This window comes from Falco biarmicus, chromosome 4, assembly GCF_023638135.1.
Source record: "Falco biarmicus isolate bFalBia1 chromosome 4, bFalBia1.pri, whole genome shotgun sequence".
NCBI classification, from domain to species: Eukaryota; Metazoa; Chordata; class Aves; order Falconiformes; family Falconidae; genus Falco; species Falco biarmicus.
Genome location: NC_079291.1, coordinates 69,263,100 through 69,279,402, shown reverse-complemented (window position 1 = coordinate 69,279,402; position 16,303 = coordinate 69,263,100). Strand labels below are relative to the sequence as shown.

The 16,303-nt window shown below is 40.0% G+C and overlaps 1 protein-coding gene and 1 long non-coding RNA gene across 6 annotated transcripts in view; one reads left to right on the top strand and one right to left on the bottom strand.

Moving 5' to 3' along the window:
- Nucleotides 1–6,223, bottom strand: part of MRTFB (myocardin related transcription factor B) — an 85,392-nt gene extending 79,169 nt beyond the window's left edge. For all 5 annotated transcript variants that reach the window (XR_008821779.1, XM_056338375.1, XM_056338383.1 and 2 more), the window contains exons 1-2: nucleotides 6,096–6,223; nucleotides 2,843–2,887 (exon numbers count right to left, since the gene is read on the bottom strand). The gene's annotated coding sequence lies outside the window, so the exon portion shown is untranslated. The remainder of the gene's footprint in view (nucleotides 1–2,842; nucleotides 2,888–6,095) is intronic.
- Nucleotides 6,212–16,303, top strand: part of LOC130149098 (uncharacterized) — a 31,015-nt gene continuing 20,923 nt past the window's right edge. Inside the window, exon 1 of the long non-coding RNA XR_008821793.1 lies at nucleotides 6,212–6,565. This is a non-coding gene — a long non-coding RNA (uncharacterized LOC130149098). The remainder of the gene's footprint in view (nucleotides 6,566–16,303) is intronic.

The following is a 16,303-nucleotide window of genomic DNA, read 5'->3' as shown; positions in this document are numbered from 1 at the left end:
CTTCCAGAGTCACTTACACACAAGAATGAAGTGTGCTGAGAAGGATGGCTAATCTACAATATACAGCAATATTGATACAATTTACACAGCATTTTAAAACACAAAATTACATTAATGGCATCATCACATGTTCTCTCAGACTAACATTTAAGTTAATCTTAACACTAAGACTATAATTCACAGTTTCCACTGAATACCTACCAATGTAAAAGAGATTACCTGTAAACAAAATAGCATCTGTAACAGTGTGGTACACTAAGGAATACATCCGCCACATTGATGTTCATAATGTAAGCAAAGAAATCTGTGTAAACCACAACTATTACTTTCCTGAAGCTTTACTAACATGTGGTTCTAAATCCCAAAAAGCATTAACCATGTGTTCAACTTTGTGCAAACCTTCCAGTCTCATAAACAAGTCTAAAACTTTGCTGGATTACAACTTTACTAAACAATACATTTTCATTTTTAAAAAAAGGCAAACAAAATTAAAAGGTTGTGCCAGCAACACAATCAAACAGAATATCAGTAGCTGGAATTCTGGGTCGCTTTTTGGTTTCGGTTGGTTTGTTTGGGGTTTTTTTTGTGTAGGAAATACTGAGAAACTTCCCACTTCATGAGATGGAAGAACCACTTATGGGTATTAACTAGAACTTACTGCAACACACTAACAACTTAAACTCTATTATAATGAGGTTTTCTGCTGAATTTTTATGAGCTACCTTCACATTTAGAGTGAAGAATGACTGGCAAACTAAATTTAATGTCTACAGAATTTTTAATCAAGTTTTCAGCAACTGTTCCCTAGCCTACCAGCATACTTCTAACATTAGAAACAAAAATAGCATTGTCCATGTTTTCAGGGATATAACTTAGGATGATGTCTTGTATTCTCACAGTTTGAGAAGGGTAGAAAACCAGTGGGTTTCATCTTTTTGTCTTATTTTTAGTGTTTTGTTCATTTGTGTTTCACTAGTCAGGGTAAAGATCAAAAATGAGATTAACTATGACTTCCCTCTTGCTGTGTTGCTTTTGGCATCATGCCCAGGTTTAAGCCAGTTTTCAAACATTTAATTAAAAGCTTTAGCCAAGGACCCGAATGTGAAATCTTAAAATACTATCTACTGAGTCAACCATCACACAGATTCAGTTTATTGCACAAGTGCAAAACTGTTGTATTAACTTCTGGATTTAATAACAGTAATCTGAAGACTCTAATAAATTCTGTAATGTGCATTTGCTTTGGAGGATATGGAAGGATATGGAAGATTTTTGTGACTGTGGCTTTAACAGAGCCTCAACGACCCCAAAGAGTAGTTTTACAGCAGCTGTCAATTGCTACCACAGAAAAAAAGTTTGAAAAAGTTTTATTCCATATTAATATTATGCAATTTAGGCTCTTGAACTTCAGGTTCAGGATAAAAATGCTTAAGAATCAATGCCAGCAGTACCGGTTCACTGTGCTCAATGCAGTACAAAACAGTTTCATTTAAAGAAGCAAACATGAAACATTCACGTCAAGCTGTCAAGTGCAAATGTGCTTAATTTCAGTTGTTGATCTCTTTTTTAGACATGCTGCTAAAAATGTAGTAGATCCCAGTAAGAAACAACAGTTACAGATTTACTAAACCAGTACATTAAGTGAACTGGTTTGCCAACTCTAATCACTCCTGCTTTTCTTCATGTAGCCTGAATGCAATCCTAAAACACACCTTACCTTCATCTTAAAGGAAGCTCTCCTACCTTTCAGCATTTCCAGTTGCTAATTTTTTGCCTAACACTACAGTTCTGGAGTCTGTTGGAATACATCAATGCTCCAGATACATACCACCTTATGTGTATATCCAGGAAGTTTTGTATATCTTGCTGTTCTTCCATTCCCTGAAGCAGAGCTTATCCATGGAAGTTGTGTGCAGTGTCTTTTTCTGTAGAGGTGGAGCCAACGCTCTGCTTCATCTTAGAGGGGCCTCAGCAGAAATTATCAAGGAGGCTTTAAGCTCGATGCTCTAACTCGGTCATTCTGAAAATAAAGCAACCTCTCCTACCCCCCACCCAAAGACATAGCCCTTTTTCCCCATACAAAAAATGAGGAGGGAGGGGGCAGGATTGAAATTTTCACCATTTCAGTACCAGATGAACATCAGGAACACGCAGTTCCAAAACAAGAATGTTTTAGTTCACATAACCCAAGTTCCTTCCTTATTTTACTAAGCTGCTCCAGTCCCCTCCTAATAACCAACAACTCTATCAGCAGCCATTAAACACCCTTGGTTACTCCCTTCGAGAAAGAAGTTTGTCTCCTCATCTATAACTTGACTTATTTAATCACAACACATTGGACTTGGTGGTACTTTGGAAGTGCTGTGCCATTAAGTGCTCTGGAGCTAATGAGCCTGAGTCACTGCAGTTGTTGTTAAAAATAAACAAAATTCTATATAGGCCGAAGTTTTACCTACCAATATAAAAACTATTACATTTAGAGAAAGCCTAACATAATCTGTGAAGCTTGCAAGCATGACCGTCCTTCAAAAAAAGAGAAAATATTATTTAATCAACATAAGAATATTTAAGTCAAAATTTTAAGAGGTGATTAAAACCCACTCGTATCAAATGCCAAAGCAAAAGCATCACAGTAACTTGTGTAACAGCTTATGTAACACAGGTACTACATATCCTCAGATTCCTGCTTGTATGAGAACATAGCTCTTGGAAAACGTTTGATTTTAACAGGATTATAAAACCAGCACAATTTAAAGTGAGGCACTGCTCCCTAAAAAAGTAGCAGCTTTATAAAAAAACCTGTATTTAAAAAGGTTTAATTGTTTTAAGATATAGAACTTACCTTGTTTCTCTAGCCTCCTTCTATAGCATCTGTTTCAGCACATTTCTGGTTAATTGGAAAGTAAAGATAAGAAAAACAAAAATCACAAAAATGTCACAAGGATTCTCTTAAAAATTACATATTCTATTCCACTGAAGAAATTAAAACCTTAAGAATACAAGTTGCGCTTTCTCAGTTTTTGCAGTTACGTGATGTTCAAGTACCTTATTAGGTACTTCGAGTAAACTAATTTCAATATGCTCCAAGCTCATGTTTAGCACCTTTCATATTACTCCACAAACGCTTAACACACTAATTATTTGTCTTTCCAGTTACCTCTGGCAAGAATGATAGTGCTAGAGGTGCATCACCCACTCCTTTTAACTCAACTATAGTATGTAAGACCAGTCCTAACTCCTTCAAGTCTATCTTGCATATTTCCTTAGAGCTGGAATGTCTTCACACTTGCCAGTTTAAGTGCCAATTGTACCTAAGCACTAAAACCTCCCTTAATAACAGAAAAATATTTCAGTTTTCTATAGATTCCCATATGAAGAAAACTTTATATAGAAAAAGAAGAGGAAACTGCTCACAACCACATTCTGGCTTTTTGCTGTGACAATTCAAGCATATCTGTTCCATCATCAATGTTAATTTATTAGAGTATTTTAAAGTATGTGTGTACATATATGCATATACAGACACATATGATTATGTCAGTGGAAACCTAATGCATACTAAATTTAGAAAAGTTAAACACACACACACCAGTTACCTTTAAGGCTGGCATTTATTAAATGCCATTTCATACAACATTAATGAGGTTTTCCAGTTTTGGCTTTGAACCCATAGGTTATCAGCCTAAAAGGTCCCATACGTTGCTCAGCCACACAATGTTGCCTTTGTTCTGAGAGATGAATTCTAACAGATAGGGGTTTTCCTCTCTTAAAGGTTTGCATGCTCATATGCTGAAGCTTATGTTACGGTTTCTATACAAATCAGTGAAAGAGCTTATACACTAAACACATAAAAAACCAAACCAAACCACTTATGAGGAAGAAGTTACAAGATGCAAACACCAAAAAGGCCTAAAAAAAGAAACAGCCTACAGTAAAATGTATTCCCTCTTTCTTCCAATAATTAACCAAGTAACCTAAACGCTGGTTAAAAAAAACCAAACCAAAACCACAGCTAAGTATATTCCTTATCCAATATCATATTAATCCATAATGTCATTATCTGATTTGATTTCTAGGCTAATGAGAAAGGGCTCCAATTTATTGGACATTTTACGCATATGGACGCTAAATTTGTCTGAATATCTGTGTATTAACCTTCATCTTTAAAGCTCATTTATAACAACTCATACAACAGAATCCCACAGATTAAAAACAGTAAACATTAAGGTGACTTTCATGTTAGTGTATGACTGCTCCCAAAAACTCACTTGTATCATTAAGTTCAGTTTCCTACATTTCTCCAAACACAGCCAAATCGTGGAAATTGTACAGCACTTCCAATAATGTACTAAGGATTTTCAGCTTCCATGTGTTTTTATTTTCTTAATAACTGGTATTATTATGTTAATAAATGGTGACAGCATTCTGTCAAGTTTTAAATGCAAGTTATACCACAAAATCATAATTTGCCCAGTAAGGAAAATTGCAGGAAGGAACTAGATAAAATGCCAAACATTAATAATCTTATGAAATGCCAGCTGTGCCTTTGCTGAAAACTTCAATTAATTAAAAAATCAATTAATTCATTTTTCCATCATAAAGGGAAAGATATAATGTTAGGAAGCATAATCACCTTCCCATAAACAAGAACTGTGGAACTCGCTGTAATCACAGTACAGCGAAGGCTGGACTCTTTTCTTAAAAGGTGATTATGTCAGCCTGAACCTTTTAGACACACTGACAGAAAAGTTAGGAGATTTCATGGTGCTGCTTGTGCAATAAGCGTGAAGAGATAATTTTGTGATATTTACTTCACGATTAAAGAAATTATTCACTTTATTGTAAATCCTGTAGTTTTTATTTCAGCTATATTGCCTGCTGCAGCCATGAAGACAGTATTCTCTCTCAACTGCACCAAGCTGCACTGCATACTTAGAAACCAATACAAAAAGCATATGAACAGAATAAAGGCAAACGTATTTGCTGGCACAGAGGAAAAGCACTGCAGCACTGCTGTCTATCTTGCTCCCTCCATTCTGAAGAATGTCACTCTCACAAGCGTTAACCGATTTATGTGCATCTGAGCTACAGATCTGTGCATACAAGTGCTGCACACACACCTGTTATTTTCCATACAAAGCTGACCAGCCAAGCGCCACCTTAAATCCACGTATTTCACAAATAAAAACCCCAACTATTAACAGTCCCTGGTCTAGGGGCAGCTGCTCTTTGAACTGGTAGGCGAACCTAAGCTGTAGTTACACCATTTGGGGCATCAAGGCCAGAGGTCTCGACTTCACTGCTCTGAACAGCTCTCGTTTCCATGCACGTATTTAAGGCTGGGCCCTGCAGTTACGCCTGTCTCCCCACAGGCCCGGCACCTCACTCAGGAGTTTGTGCGCCTTACTAAATAATAATAATAATAATAATAAATAATCCGTGACCGCAGCGCACCAGAAGGGAAGTCTGTCAGGGCAGGCACGGCAGAGCCCGCGCCGGGCAGGGCCCCAGCGGGGCCGCATCGCAGAGCGCGGTGCGGAGGCGCCGGCACCAGCACCCCCGCGCCGTGCTGACCCCACTTGCGCGGCCCTGCGGGGCGCCGGAGGCCCCCGGGGAGGCGCGGCTGGGCTGAGGGGACGCCGCCGCCACCGCATCCCCGGCCCAGCGGGGACCCTACCCTGCCCGGCGGGCAGGGGGCGTCCGCCGCTGCCAGCCCCCAACAGCGCGGCGGGTGGGCAGGGGGCCGCCCCTCCTGGCGCCGGGCCAGGGCGGCGAGGTGCACTCCCACACGCCTCAGCCGCCTGAAGATGGCTCTGGCTGGCGCGGGCGGGACCGCGCCGCAGGGCTACCCACGGGCCCGGCGGCGGCGGCCGGCTGGCGGCTGCCGCTCACCGCCCTCCGGCCCCGCCGCGGCGGCGGCCGGCCCGACCCCCGCGTGCGCGGCACCGCTGCCACCGCGCCGGGGACGCGCCTCCGCCGCCCCGCCTGTCACGTGCCGCTCGCTCCCCCGCGGAACCCCGCGTGGCCGAGCCCGGCCGAGCGGCGGCACGGACCGCCCGCCCGCCCCCCGCTCCCTCACGCAGCCGCCCGCTCACCCTCGCTGGCCGCCGCCGACATGTCCTCTCGCGAGCTCTGGGGCCGAGACCGCCCTCGGGCGCGCGCCCCGGCGGTTGGCCCGCGGGCGGGGGCGGGGAGGCCGCGCGCGCTGGCGCCGTCACGGCCGCCTCACACATGTGGGAGGGCGGGGAGGCGGCTGCATCCGGGTACTCGCGTCCCTAGCGCGGGGGGGGGGGGCGCCTGCCCCTGCTGCCCTCCGGGCGCCGAAAATACTCTCCGGGGGTGTTTCCCCTGGGGCTTGAGGTAGACCGTCCCTCTCCCTCACGGTGGCCCCTCGCCCTGCCCCTCCCGGCCGAGTCGGCGCCCCCAGCCCGTTTTCGGGCGCCTCACCCTGCAGAGGCACCTGGCTGGTGGTGGGGGGCCGCGTAGGCCAAGCCCGTGGCTGGCGCAGGGGCGGTGGCGGGGGCCCGGGCGAGGCGGGATGCCTGCAGCGCTGAGGCGAGGCCGGGTAAGTAGAGCGCACCTGCCCGCCGCGGCCCGGCGCCCTGGCCGCAGCGCTTTGCTGCAGGTGCTGCGGTCGCTCGGATCTGAAATTTGAAGCAAAACTCAGGGTATGGCTTCAAACTTAGGCTGTGTATACACACGTGAGCGAGATGGGACTCATAACTCATGTAGTTCCCTTTCAGGCTTAGCTGTGTCTGAGGTGATTGAACTTGATTAAACCAAGGAGGAGGAAAAAAAACCCAACCATTTCGTAGAAGAGGTTTTAGAAACCTGATGATATATGCTTGAGAACATGCAATAGAAAAAGTAGGCTTTCATTCTGCAAGCAGCACGCACACGATAATTAAGCTGCATGTATTGTGCAACATGCTCACGGCAGTGAATACATTAGTAACAAATGGACTTTCACCAACACCAAGCTAGTTCTATTCCATAAGTATACTGCATCAAGCCCGTTATTATGCAACTCTGCTTTTATTTTGCATTTTTTTTTCCTAGCTCGAGATTAAGAACTGAGCTGTCTCTGTGCAAGTCAAATACAGCTTTTTTAATCATTTGCAATTTGCTAGTTTCCACCAGCTTGCTAAGAGACTGTATGGTGCTTATGCTACATGGCAGCAAAGCAAAACATGTTTCCCTTCTCCAAAGGGGCAAATGGAACACATACGCGTATTTATTTATTTTTTTATTAAGAAAAAAAGGCAATTTTTAATTTCTTACAGCTTTAACATGCTAAACAGCATTCTGATATGCTTCATTATAGACTAATCCTTTGACGTGAAAAGAATTACTTGTTCGGATTTTTTAGATGGATTGAAAGGGTTGTTAATTTGTTTTCCTTTTTAAAACAGAGTACATATCTCTTATATTCCGCTAGATTACAGTTAGCTAATCAGATGTTATCCAATTTCAGAAACAAAGTAAAAACAGCAATGACCCGGAAACTTAGCAATGAACTGTGTAAAGGTCTCATTAAAACTTGTAATTTACTTCAGATTTACTTCCGTCACCCTTCAAATAAAATAGTTCAGATCTGAGTCTGCTGTTAAAACCAGAAATGCCAACAAATACAAGTACTCAGTTCAATGTGTACGATCTGATTAATCAATTTAGGATTACAAAACATTTAAGGTGAAATTGAATAAAACCAATTTATATCTGAAATCTATTTCATATTTCTAAGAAAATGCATAAAAGCTGTATAATGGTACTAGGCATTAAGATCTTACTCCTGCTTTGCCATTACATTATTTGGAGAAGGTCCTAAAACCTTCAAAGCTGAGGCAGTGAAATGATAAACATAAAACATATGAATTCAATAGATGTCTATTGTGTCCAAACATCATTTTCTCAGACTGAGAGAAGTTATACGCAAAATTCAGGACAAATTCTTACATAAGACCAAACAGCTATTGCTGTTAACAAAACCAGCAGAAAAAGGTAGCGGAGATGTACATAACAGAGAAGGAGGTGAGACTGATGCTGTCAGAAAATCCAAGCAGTGGAACAACTATTGGAATACATTTAGTTCAAGGCCTTTTTGCTTGGACAAATGCTTTTAACATGGTGAGAAATTTGTAGAGATTAATTAAAGATGTTTAAAAACATTCTTATTCAGCAATATTTGTGTTTAAACACAGACCAGGGATTCAACCAAATATAGCTACATCTTTATTTTTTACGTTTAGCCTTTAAGGACAAATCAAGGAGGCTTCATCATGTCTTCAGAATGACCATGCCCAGAACATCTGTATTGTCCTTTAAAACCACTTGATATTTGGTGCTGCCATCTCCTATGAAATCTTTTAATTTTTTTAATGATTTGGCAGTAAAAAGTTGGTCTAGAGAGTTCTAGGAGAACAAATAATTGAACAACCAAAATATCCTCGGCTACAAATTCAGTAGTGCACCCAAAACCAAAAGTAAATGGGGGGGGGGAAGCAGATTTATAATATAAATTCTAGCAAAGAAGTTTGGGTGTGAACGGTATTGAAGATGAGATGTGAGATAATTATGCCAAAAAAATCATGTTATGATTTTTTTCCCCTTCAAATGCACTGAGTAGCAGTAATATTTGCTATATTGAACATTTTTGAATGGTTTCCATTCACAAAAAAAATCTTTATTTTCTGTTTTCCTGAAAACACAGGACATCCCTTTGCCACAGAGAGATTATGTTGACAAAGTTCAGTCTGCCTTTTCATCTTTTTTTTTTCCTTTAATTTAGCCAACAGATTTAAACACATTTAAAAAATAAACTTAAAAAGGTTAGCTGTGATTTCAGGTGGCAGTAACATATATGTTTCTATCTTGTATGTAAGAATTAAAATACATAATTATTGCAGAAATGAGTATTACCTCTTTACAGAGTGAGCAGAATAGGGGGAAACAAGCATGTATGAGAACACTGTGCGAGAGGTGTACAACCTCTTTAATGTCACAATGCGGTCTAGATTATTCTAGTTATTTCAATGGCTGCACGTATTAAGGCATTACCAATTAATTGATTAGAAGGGAATAGATGTGGTTCATACTGTGGAATACCTTGAGTATTCCTTGAGAAGGAACACTATAGAATACTGAAAACTTGGGCGGGAAAAAAACCTACCAGAGGCAAAGGTGTGTTAAAGGGTTGACACTAAACACAGATGATGCTTATTTCTTGAAGGTATTTGTTCTTTTAAAGACAACATGGTGATGCTAGCCGGTGAAAAGGAAGACACATTTAAAGCAGCAAGTAACTACTTGCGAACAGTTTCTCCCATAAAATGACTCTGGAAATTGTCCAGCTCCACACAATAGCTCTTGCCTTTTGAGCACCACCTTTCCTGTCCTGGGCATGGACGTGTACACCACTTCCTTCTTACTACAGGGAAGTTCAACTGGAGCACTCAGCATTTGCCTCCAAGAAATACAATGAACTCTGCATTTTCTTTCTTACAATAGAAGTAGCGTAGGAAACAGGTACAATGATTTTAACTGCTAGAGTAATGCTGCTGTTTGAAAAGATGGACCCAGTTCTCCTTCTGTGGCTTTCAAACTAGTGTCCTACTCTTAGAAACTGCTAAACATGAAAAGCAGACAAATGACACCATATCAGTATTTTAATACACAAATTAAAAAAAAATGTTGTGATTTATAACAAGTATGTATTTCATCATGTAGTTGTAAGCTGTATATTTTAGGGAAGGATTGTTTATTTCATGAAACAATGCAAAAAGTTTTTTAGAAACTTCAGAAACTACAGATGCTTCTTAGTTCTAGCACAGGCTTTATAGAAAGAATTTGATTGTGCTAGAGGTGTAAATACTGCATTCAGATTTGTTAAAGACAATTCATTATTTAAAATATACAATAAAAATATTCTGTTATTAATTGTAAATTAGCACAAGAATCATCAAATGCACCCATATAGTTTTGTGTGGTTTTACATGTCAAAAGTCGCATCAAATACAACAGTAGTAGTACAGTAATCAGTGTACCCGTCTGAGAGGTATCTGTAAAAATCTTACATATGACACCTCAAAGTCATGTGATTTTTTTTTCCTAAAAGCTTTCCATCAGTTCTTTTCTCAAGCATATTAGAAAAGAGAAGGTTTATTATATGTCTTCTAGACCAACAAGTCCACATATTGGTTGATAAAGAGACACTGTCATCCAGAAATATTAAGAATATCTTGTGGTCGCTCCTGCCTGTATACATAGCTTCATATGAATATGGAATTTTAATACTGTTAATGAAATAACCAGCGTATCTGATTGACTGATTTTCAATAATAACTTGCTACTGTTGTTTATAGAAAGACTGTCTTACAGTGCCTGTATTCTGCAGGTTTTCTAGTTTATTTTTCTTTTCCTGATACATAAATATTTAATAACTATATACAAGAATCACGTGAGATTTCTGGGGAGGAAATTCAGATACACCACTCAATGAAACCACATTCTGTGTTAACTCTAGCAAAGAATTAAAAAAAAACGTTACTGTGCATTTTCAAGTAGTGTTTTTTCGTTATCCTAGTCTTCAGGCATTGTGACGTTCATTTGCAACATCCTTCACAAGAAAGCACTTGAAGCCCATATCTGCTAACACAAATACCTGAAATATTTCATTTAAAACAGCCAAATTTATGCTGTTTCAGAGACAATAAGCTTTTATTCGTAGGTTACCTTGCCAACTATGATTAGCACCCTCTCAGGTGAAGTGTATCATACAGTTACACCTCTCTACAAACAGAAATGTCATGTAAATGAATTATATTAAACATAAGAATTTTAATCTTTATTTATAGGCATAAGAATGTCTTGAAGCTGTGAAGAGTTTTTTAAATGCTGCTTTAGAACATATTGGAATTATGCCTTCATACCTAAAATCAATTTCTGCAAAAGATGAAAAATTAAACATTTCAGAGAATTTCTGTAAATCACCCAGGAGCACCAGTGAGCCACTATGGGTTTTTTTCTGTTCAGGTTGCAATTAGTATGTAGGGTAAGAGGTTTTTTGCTCAACTTGAATTTTTATTTATGAAGACAGGCTGAGAGAGTTGGGGTGGTTCAGCCTGGAGAAGGGAAGGCTCCGGGGAGACCTTACAGCAGCTTCCAGCACCTCAAGGGGCCAACAGAAAAGCTGGAGAGGGACTTTTTACAAGGGCATGTAGCAACAGGCCAAGGAGGAATGGCCTTAAACTGAAAGAGGGCTGTTTTAGATGAGATATTGGGAAGAAATTCTTCCCTGTGAGGGTGCTGAGGCGCCGGCACAGGCTGCCCAGAGCAGCTGTGGGTGCCCCATCCCCGGCATGTCCAAGGCCAGGCTGGACGGGGCTGGGAGCCACCTGGGCGGGTGGGAGGTATCCCTGCCCGTGGCAGGGGGCTGGGACTGGGTGATCTTTAAGGTCCCTCCCAACCCAAACCAGTCTGTGATTTATCGAATGGTTAACATTTAAGAGGTTTAATTACAAGTTACTAGAATTCAAATGCTGAGAAAAGCATTTTGTAATACTTCACTGCTCCAGATGTTTTTATCAGAAATCAATTGCATTTTTTCCAGCATATCTATGGACTATCCACAAGCCACAAAGGAACAATTAACATGGAAGCTCAAAAGAAGTTCAAATACAGGATGCAACTGCAGAAAGTGCTTTTTGTTAGGGAACTTTGATTATGCCCAAGCTAGAGGGAAAAGGAAGATACAGAGGAAACTTTGTAGTAACATGGCAGATGTGGTTACCTTATTTTCACTTTCCAAAGAGATAAATCACTCGTTCTTTGAGTAGGTCCTTAAGTAGGGGATATCTTAGTTTTTGCAGATATCTATCCTCTGTGTTCTCTCATCATTTTAGGTAGATTATAGCCTCAGAGATTTGGGCTACCTGCAGAAAAATAAATGCAATTATTAGCCTTGGCTCCCAGAGCCAAGTGTCAGCTACATATTTGATGGGGGTTATTTAATTTCTTGGTAGAATTCATTGAGTAAATATAACAATTTTGCTGCATAACTTGCAAATTTACAGAATAGTAGTGCAGTTAGCTTACAATTGAGTAAACTATTGTGAAACTAGGATGAGAACTATGGCTTCTGTTAGTGTCATATAAATAGTAATTCTTATATTCTAATATATGCCTTAAAGGCCTGAGATCAAAATAAGATTGACAAAACATGCTATGCAATGTAAAAATTACTCCTTTCGCCAAAGGTCTTCAAGTTATTTCGAATAACTGGGGGGGAAGTAGGTAAGATGACTTGTCAATACAGTGTTGTTTAGGTTTGAATAAGCTTTTAACACTCCTGTTAGAAAGGCTTTTTGCAAAATGGCAGCACAGTTTAAAAGGGGTGGTTCTCTCACAGACAACCAACTCCTTAAGTTCAATAGGAAATGAAGGCTGGGAATGTTTATGTGAAGTGTCACTTTCTGGCTGCACTTAGAGGGAGGGTGCTGGTCTAGACTGTAAACCACGGTGCCAGTTCTTATTTCTGTATGACAAGGAAATTGAAAAAGACAGCATTTATCAGCATAATAGCTAAGAAAAAACCAAAATACAAAAACCTCCCACCAGGTAACTGGTTAAATTAACAGGTTAAATAAGCATATAAACCGTTATTAATTTGAAACAGCCCTGTTACAGGAACAGTAGGCTGACCTTATCTCTACCATAATTTTTTGTATTCTGTAGAAAAAACTTACAGTGATTTTAGCCCAGTGATTATACAGAGGGGACTCAATGTCCGGAAGCAGTGACCCTGCAGTTTTAGTCTTCATTGCCAGCTGTAGTCATGCTGACCGTATTGCATGGAACTCACTGGAGGTCATCAGTGGCTTCTCGTAAAAGAAAACAGTATTACATTTGGGGGTACATCTGAGAAAATAATTATGAACATTGGCTGTTACTATATTAGGTTGTAGCACTAACAAACAGCGGTTATTTATATTAATTGTAAATTCAGTCTTGCACTGAAGCTGGAATATTCTGTCACAAGAGACAGATACTTGTTAATGGCATTTAAATTCTTTTTTTTATTATTTATCTGTGTTTGATGGTTGAGTGTTAATCATGCTAAGATTAAAAGCTTAGAACTGATGGTTTTACTTTCTGCAGGTTAAAGACCAAACAAACCAACCAGCAAACATTAATGGCAAAACTTCATTAAATATCTTTGTTTCTGAAAAACTGAGAATATTTATAATCTTCTGAAATTCAAAGTTAAGAGTAGACATAAATACACCTAGAATACTGTTCTTGAACCTTAATCTATGAAAAATACTGAGGTCTGCACTTGATCTGCCTTCAGCGGTGGTAGTAATGCACAGGCCATTATAATAGTGTTTTATTTAAGAAGCATTCATTGTCATTGATTATAACCAAATTGCCTAAACTTTTTTGATAGCTAGCTTTTTCTATAGTACCTGAATAGAAAATGTATCAGTAGTGTTTGAAATATTACCGTGCACAGTTATTTCTTACATTTTTTGAATTGAGTTTTTGATTTGCTATATAAAGGTTACATGTTATCTCCTAAAAAACAGAAACCAGGAGTCAAGTATGGCTCAGCAAAAATGGTTCATTACAATCTGCGAGCTGTACACGTATTCTGGAAATAGAGTTTATCCAGATCTTTGCATTCTTTCCTTTCCTCTAATCCTCTTAATATCTTCCCTTTTTTTGGTTATTTCTCCCTATGGGGTGCCTGTATCAGCCCATTTTGTCGGCATTAGTTTTCTGTCTTTTTTTCCTCTTGTGTAGATGCAGCCCTACCTTTGAACACATGGGTATTCCATCTCTGCTGCCTCCTCATGTCTCTTTTCTCCTCATATGCGTGTTCCTTCAAGCAACACCAAAGGCTGCTGTTCTTTGATGACTCAGCCATAGTCCCTGCAGTTTTGCAGAAACGGGAGGCTTGCAGGGATAAGATTGAGTTTGCAACCAGAGTCTATCTACCTGTAGGCTGCAGGTTTTGTTGCCTGCCTCCTGTCCTTTTACTCAGCAGCTGGTGGGGGGAAAAAAGAGGTGAACAAAGGTAAAACCCCCAGTCTCTGCTTCCTTTTCTTTCAGGTATACCAAAAAGAGGGAGAAAAGCATTATTGTCTTTTACTACTCCAAAAAATTTGGCTTGGGACATATCCTCATGTAGATACAAGGTGCAGGTCCACAGCTATTCCCAGGTAGTAGCTGAATATAAATGCCCAGGTTGTTCAAGCTGTTTTGCTGTTTTGATTTATACAAAATAAAAATCTTCTTCTATAGTCAATACTTGTCAAAACAGCAGTAGCTTGAACAGTGGCAGAACAGTGCAGTTGCTCAATGTTTAGGGGCTATAGCTAGGTGGTGGGTCCAGGTAGAATTGTTGCTTCTGTGAGTGCAGAGGCATCTGGAAAGACACAAGAAAACATAGACTTAATACATGTGGATTTGGGCCGGTGTCTGTATGAGAAGCAGTTGTTAGCTCAGCGGCTCTAAAGGCTACTGCAGTTAGCCAAGGAGACTCTGAAAGCTTTTGGGATATCCCTTTGGGAAATGTTTTTCTAGAAAGCTGAAGTATATTCTGTGGTTCATCAGAGTACTCCAGGATCTCTAGTTAGTCTCTTGCCAGTGGAAAAACAACAAAAAAACCCAAACAAAACCAAAGAAACAAAAAAGAAGCCCTAATGATGGTAGCTGCAGTCTTATTTACTGCTATCCAGTAAATAAAGTAGCAAGAAAAGAGTATAATTTATCACCTTGGTGCCAGTTTAGCAGACCCTTTCTGTAGAAATGCAGGAAAATAATTGCTGTAACTATTGAATATGTCTTTTCTCTCCTTGGAAGGCGTCTTCTGCTCCAGGCCACATACTCCACAGAACTACCAATGTTATTCTACTTTACGATTTATTCATTTTTATGAGTATCAAAGAAGAAGGAGCTGATAGTCAATTTGCACTTTAAAATGATTACACATTTTTGTTTAACCCACTTACCAGTGTAGTGTGTTTAAATTGCAGATGCTTGGAAGCTAAGTGTGGATTATTAGTAGCCTACAGTTTGTAAAAGATCCTGAACTCCTTGTCAATTGCTTCTCTTGGTCTTCAAGAACAAGGATTTCTGAAATTCCTGGTAGTGCATCAAAGCATTTGAGGAGAGGGTGTTTGCACTGGGGATGTTTGGTATTAGCTTTGGAACATTGGCAGCCCGCCCTTTATTCTAATTAAATGATAGAGAGATAATTTCTAACACGGAGAGGTAGTTGATTTAATTTTATTTTTTGTCAGAATGCCCAGAGCATCGAATGGGTTGAAACAACATCCTTAGTACAGATTGAAAGAATTAATACAATTAATTCACCACCACCATGGGAAAAATTCTGGGATTTTGTTTATGCAGATTGACACTGACGATGAATACACAAACCCAAATGTACAATACTTTTGCCTTTTCCATGATGCAAGTTCAATTTCTCATGTAAAACTGAGGCCTGAGAGGCAAAAAGCACTTACTTTGGTACGTGGGAGATGGAAGCTCTCCTAATTCCTTGTTGGAGACTGGAGGGTCCATGGGCTACTTGTGTCAGGTAGTAACCGAGACCTTTTCCCAAGGGATGCAGATATCTCAGTGCTCATCTTATTTTGTTCTAGAGTGTTTTGAAATATAGTTATAATGAAAGCTTGGCAAAAGAACATTTTAAAATGTAAAGACAGCAAATTGTGCGGAGGCTGCTGTTCATTTTGTAAGTCAAAGCTTGTGACTAAAAAATGCTGCTTAGCAACAGCTAGGAAAATCTGAAGGTGTTCACATACTTTTGCACTCCCTGAAAATTAATTATTCACATTCATCCTACCTTTTAAGCACCGTCCTTTTCATGTCCCTGTTGTGCGTGTTCCTTGGGACTGTGTGACTGGCTCAGTCACATAACCCAGTTTTATTATCACCCATGTTCATGCTGATGCAGCTGTGATTCAGCTGCAGAGCTCTAGCTCCAAGCTTCTTCTGTTCTCTGTCCCACTATGCTATACATAATGTGTACTGATCCATATGGAACAGGACACAAAGGTGTCTAGGGAATGAAGGACACCACAGACTTTGAAGTTTCTTTAGATATTTATTTTATTAAGCACATACTTCTATCTTGCCTAGCATCGTTCAGCACCAACCCTTGCTGTAATTCCTCCTCTGCAACTTCTTCTCATACCTATTCTACCAACAGTTTGGTATGCTTTCAAAGAGCACAGGGTTGCTTTTGTTTCTAAATTTGATTTTCCTTAGAAAATTAATC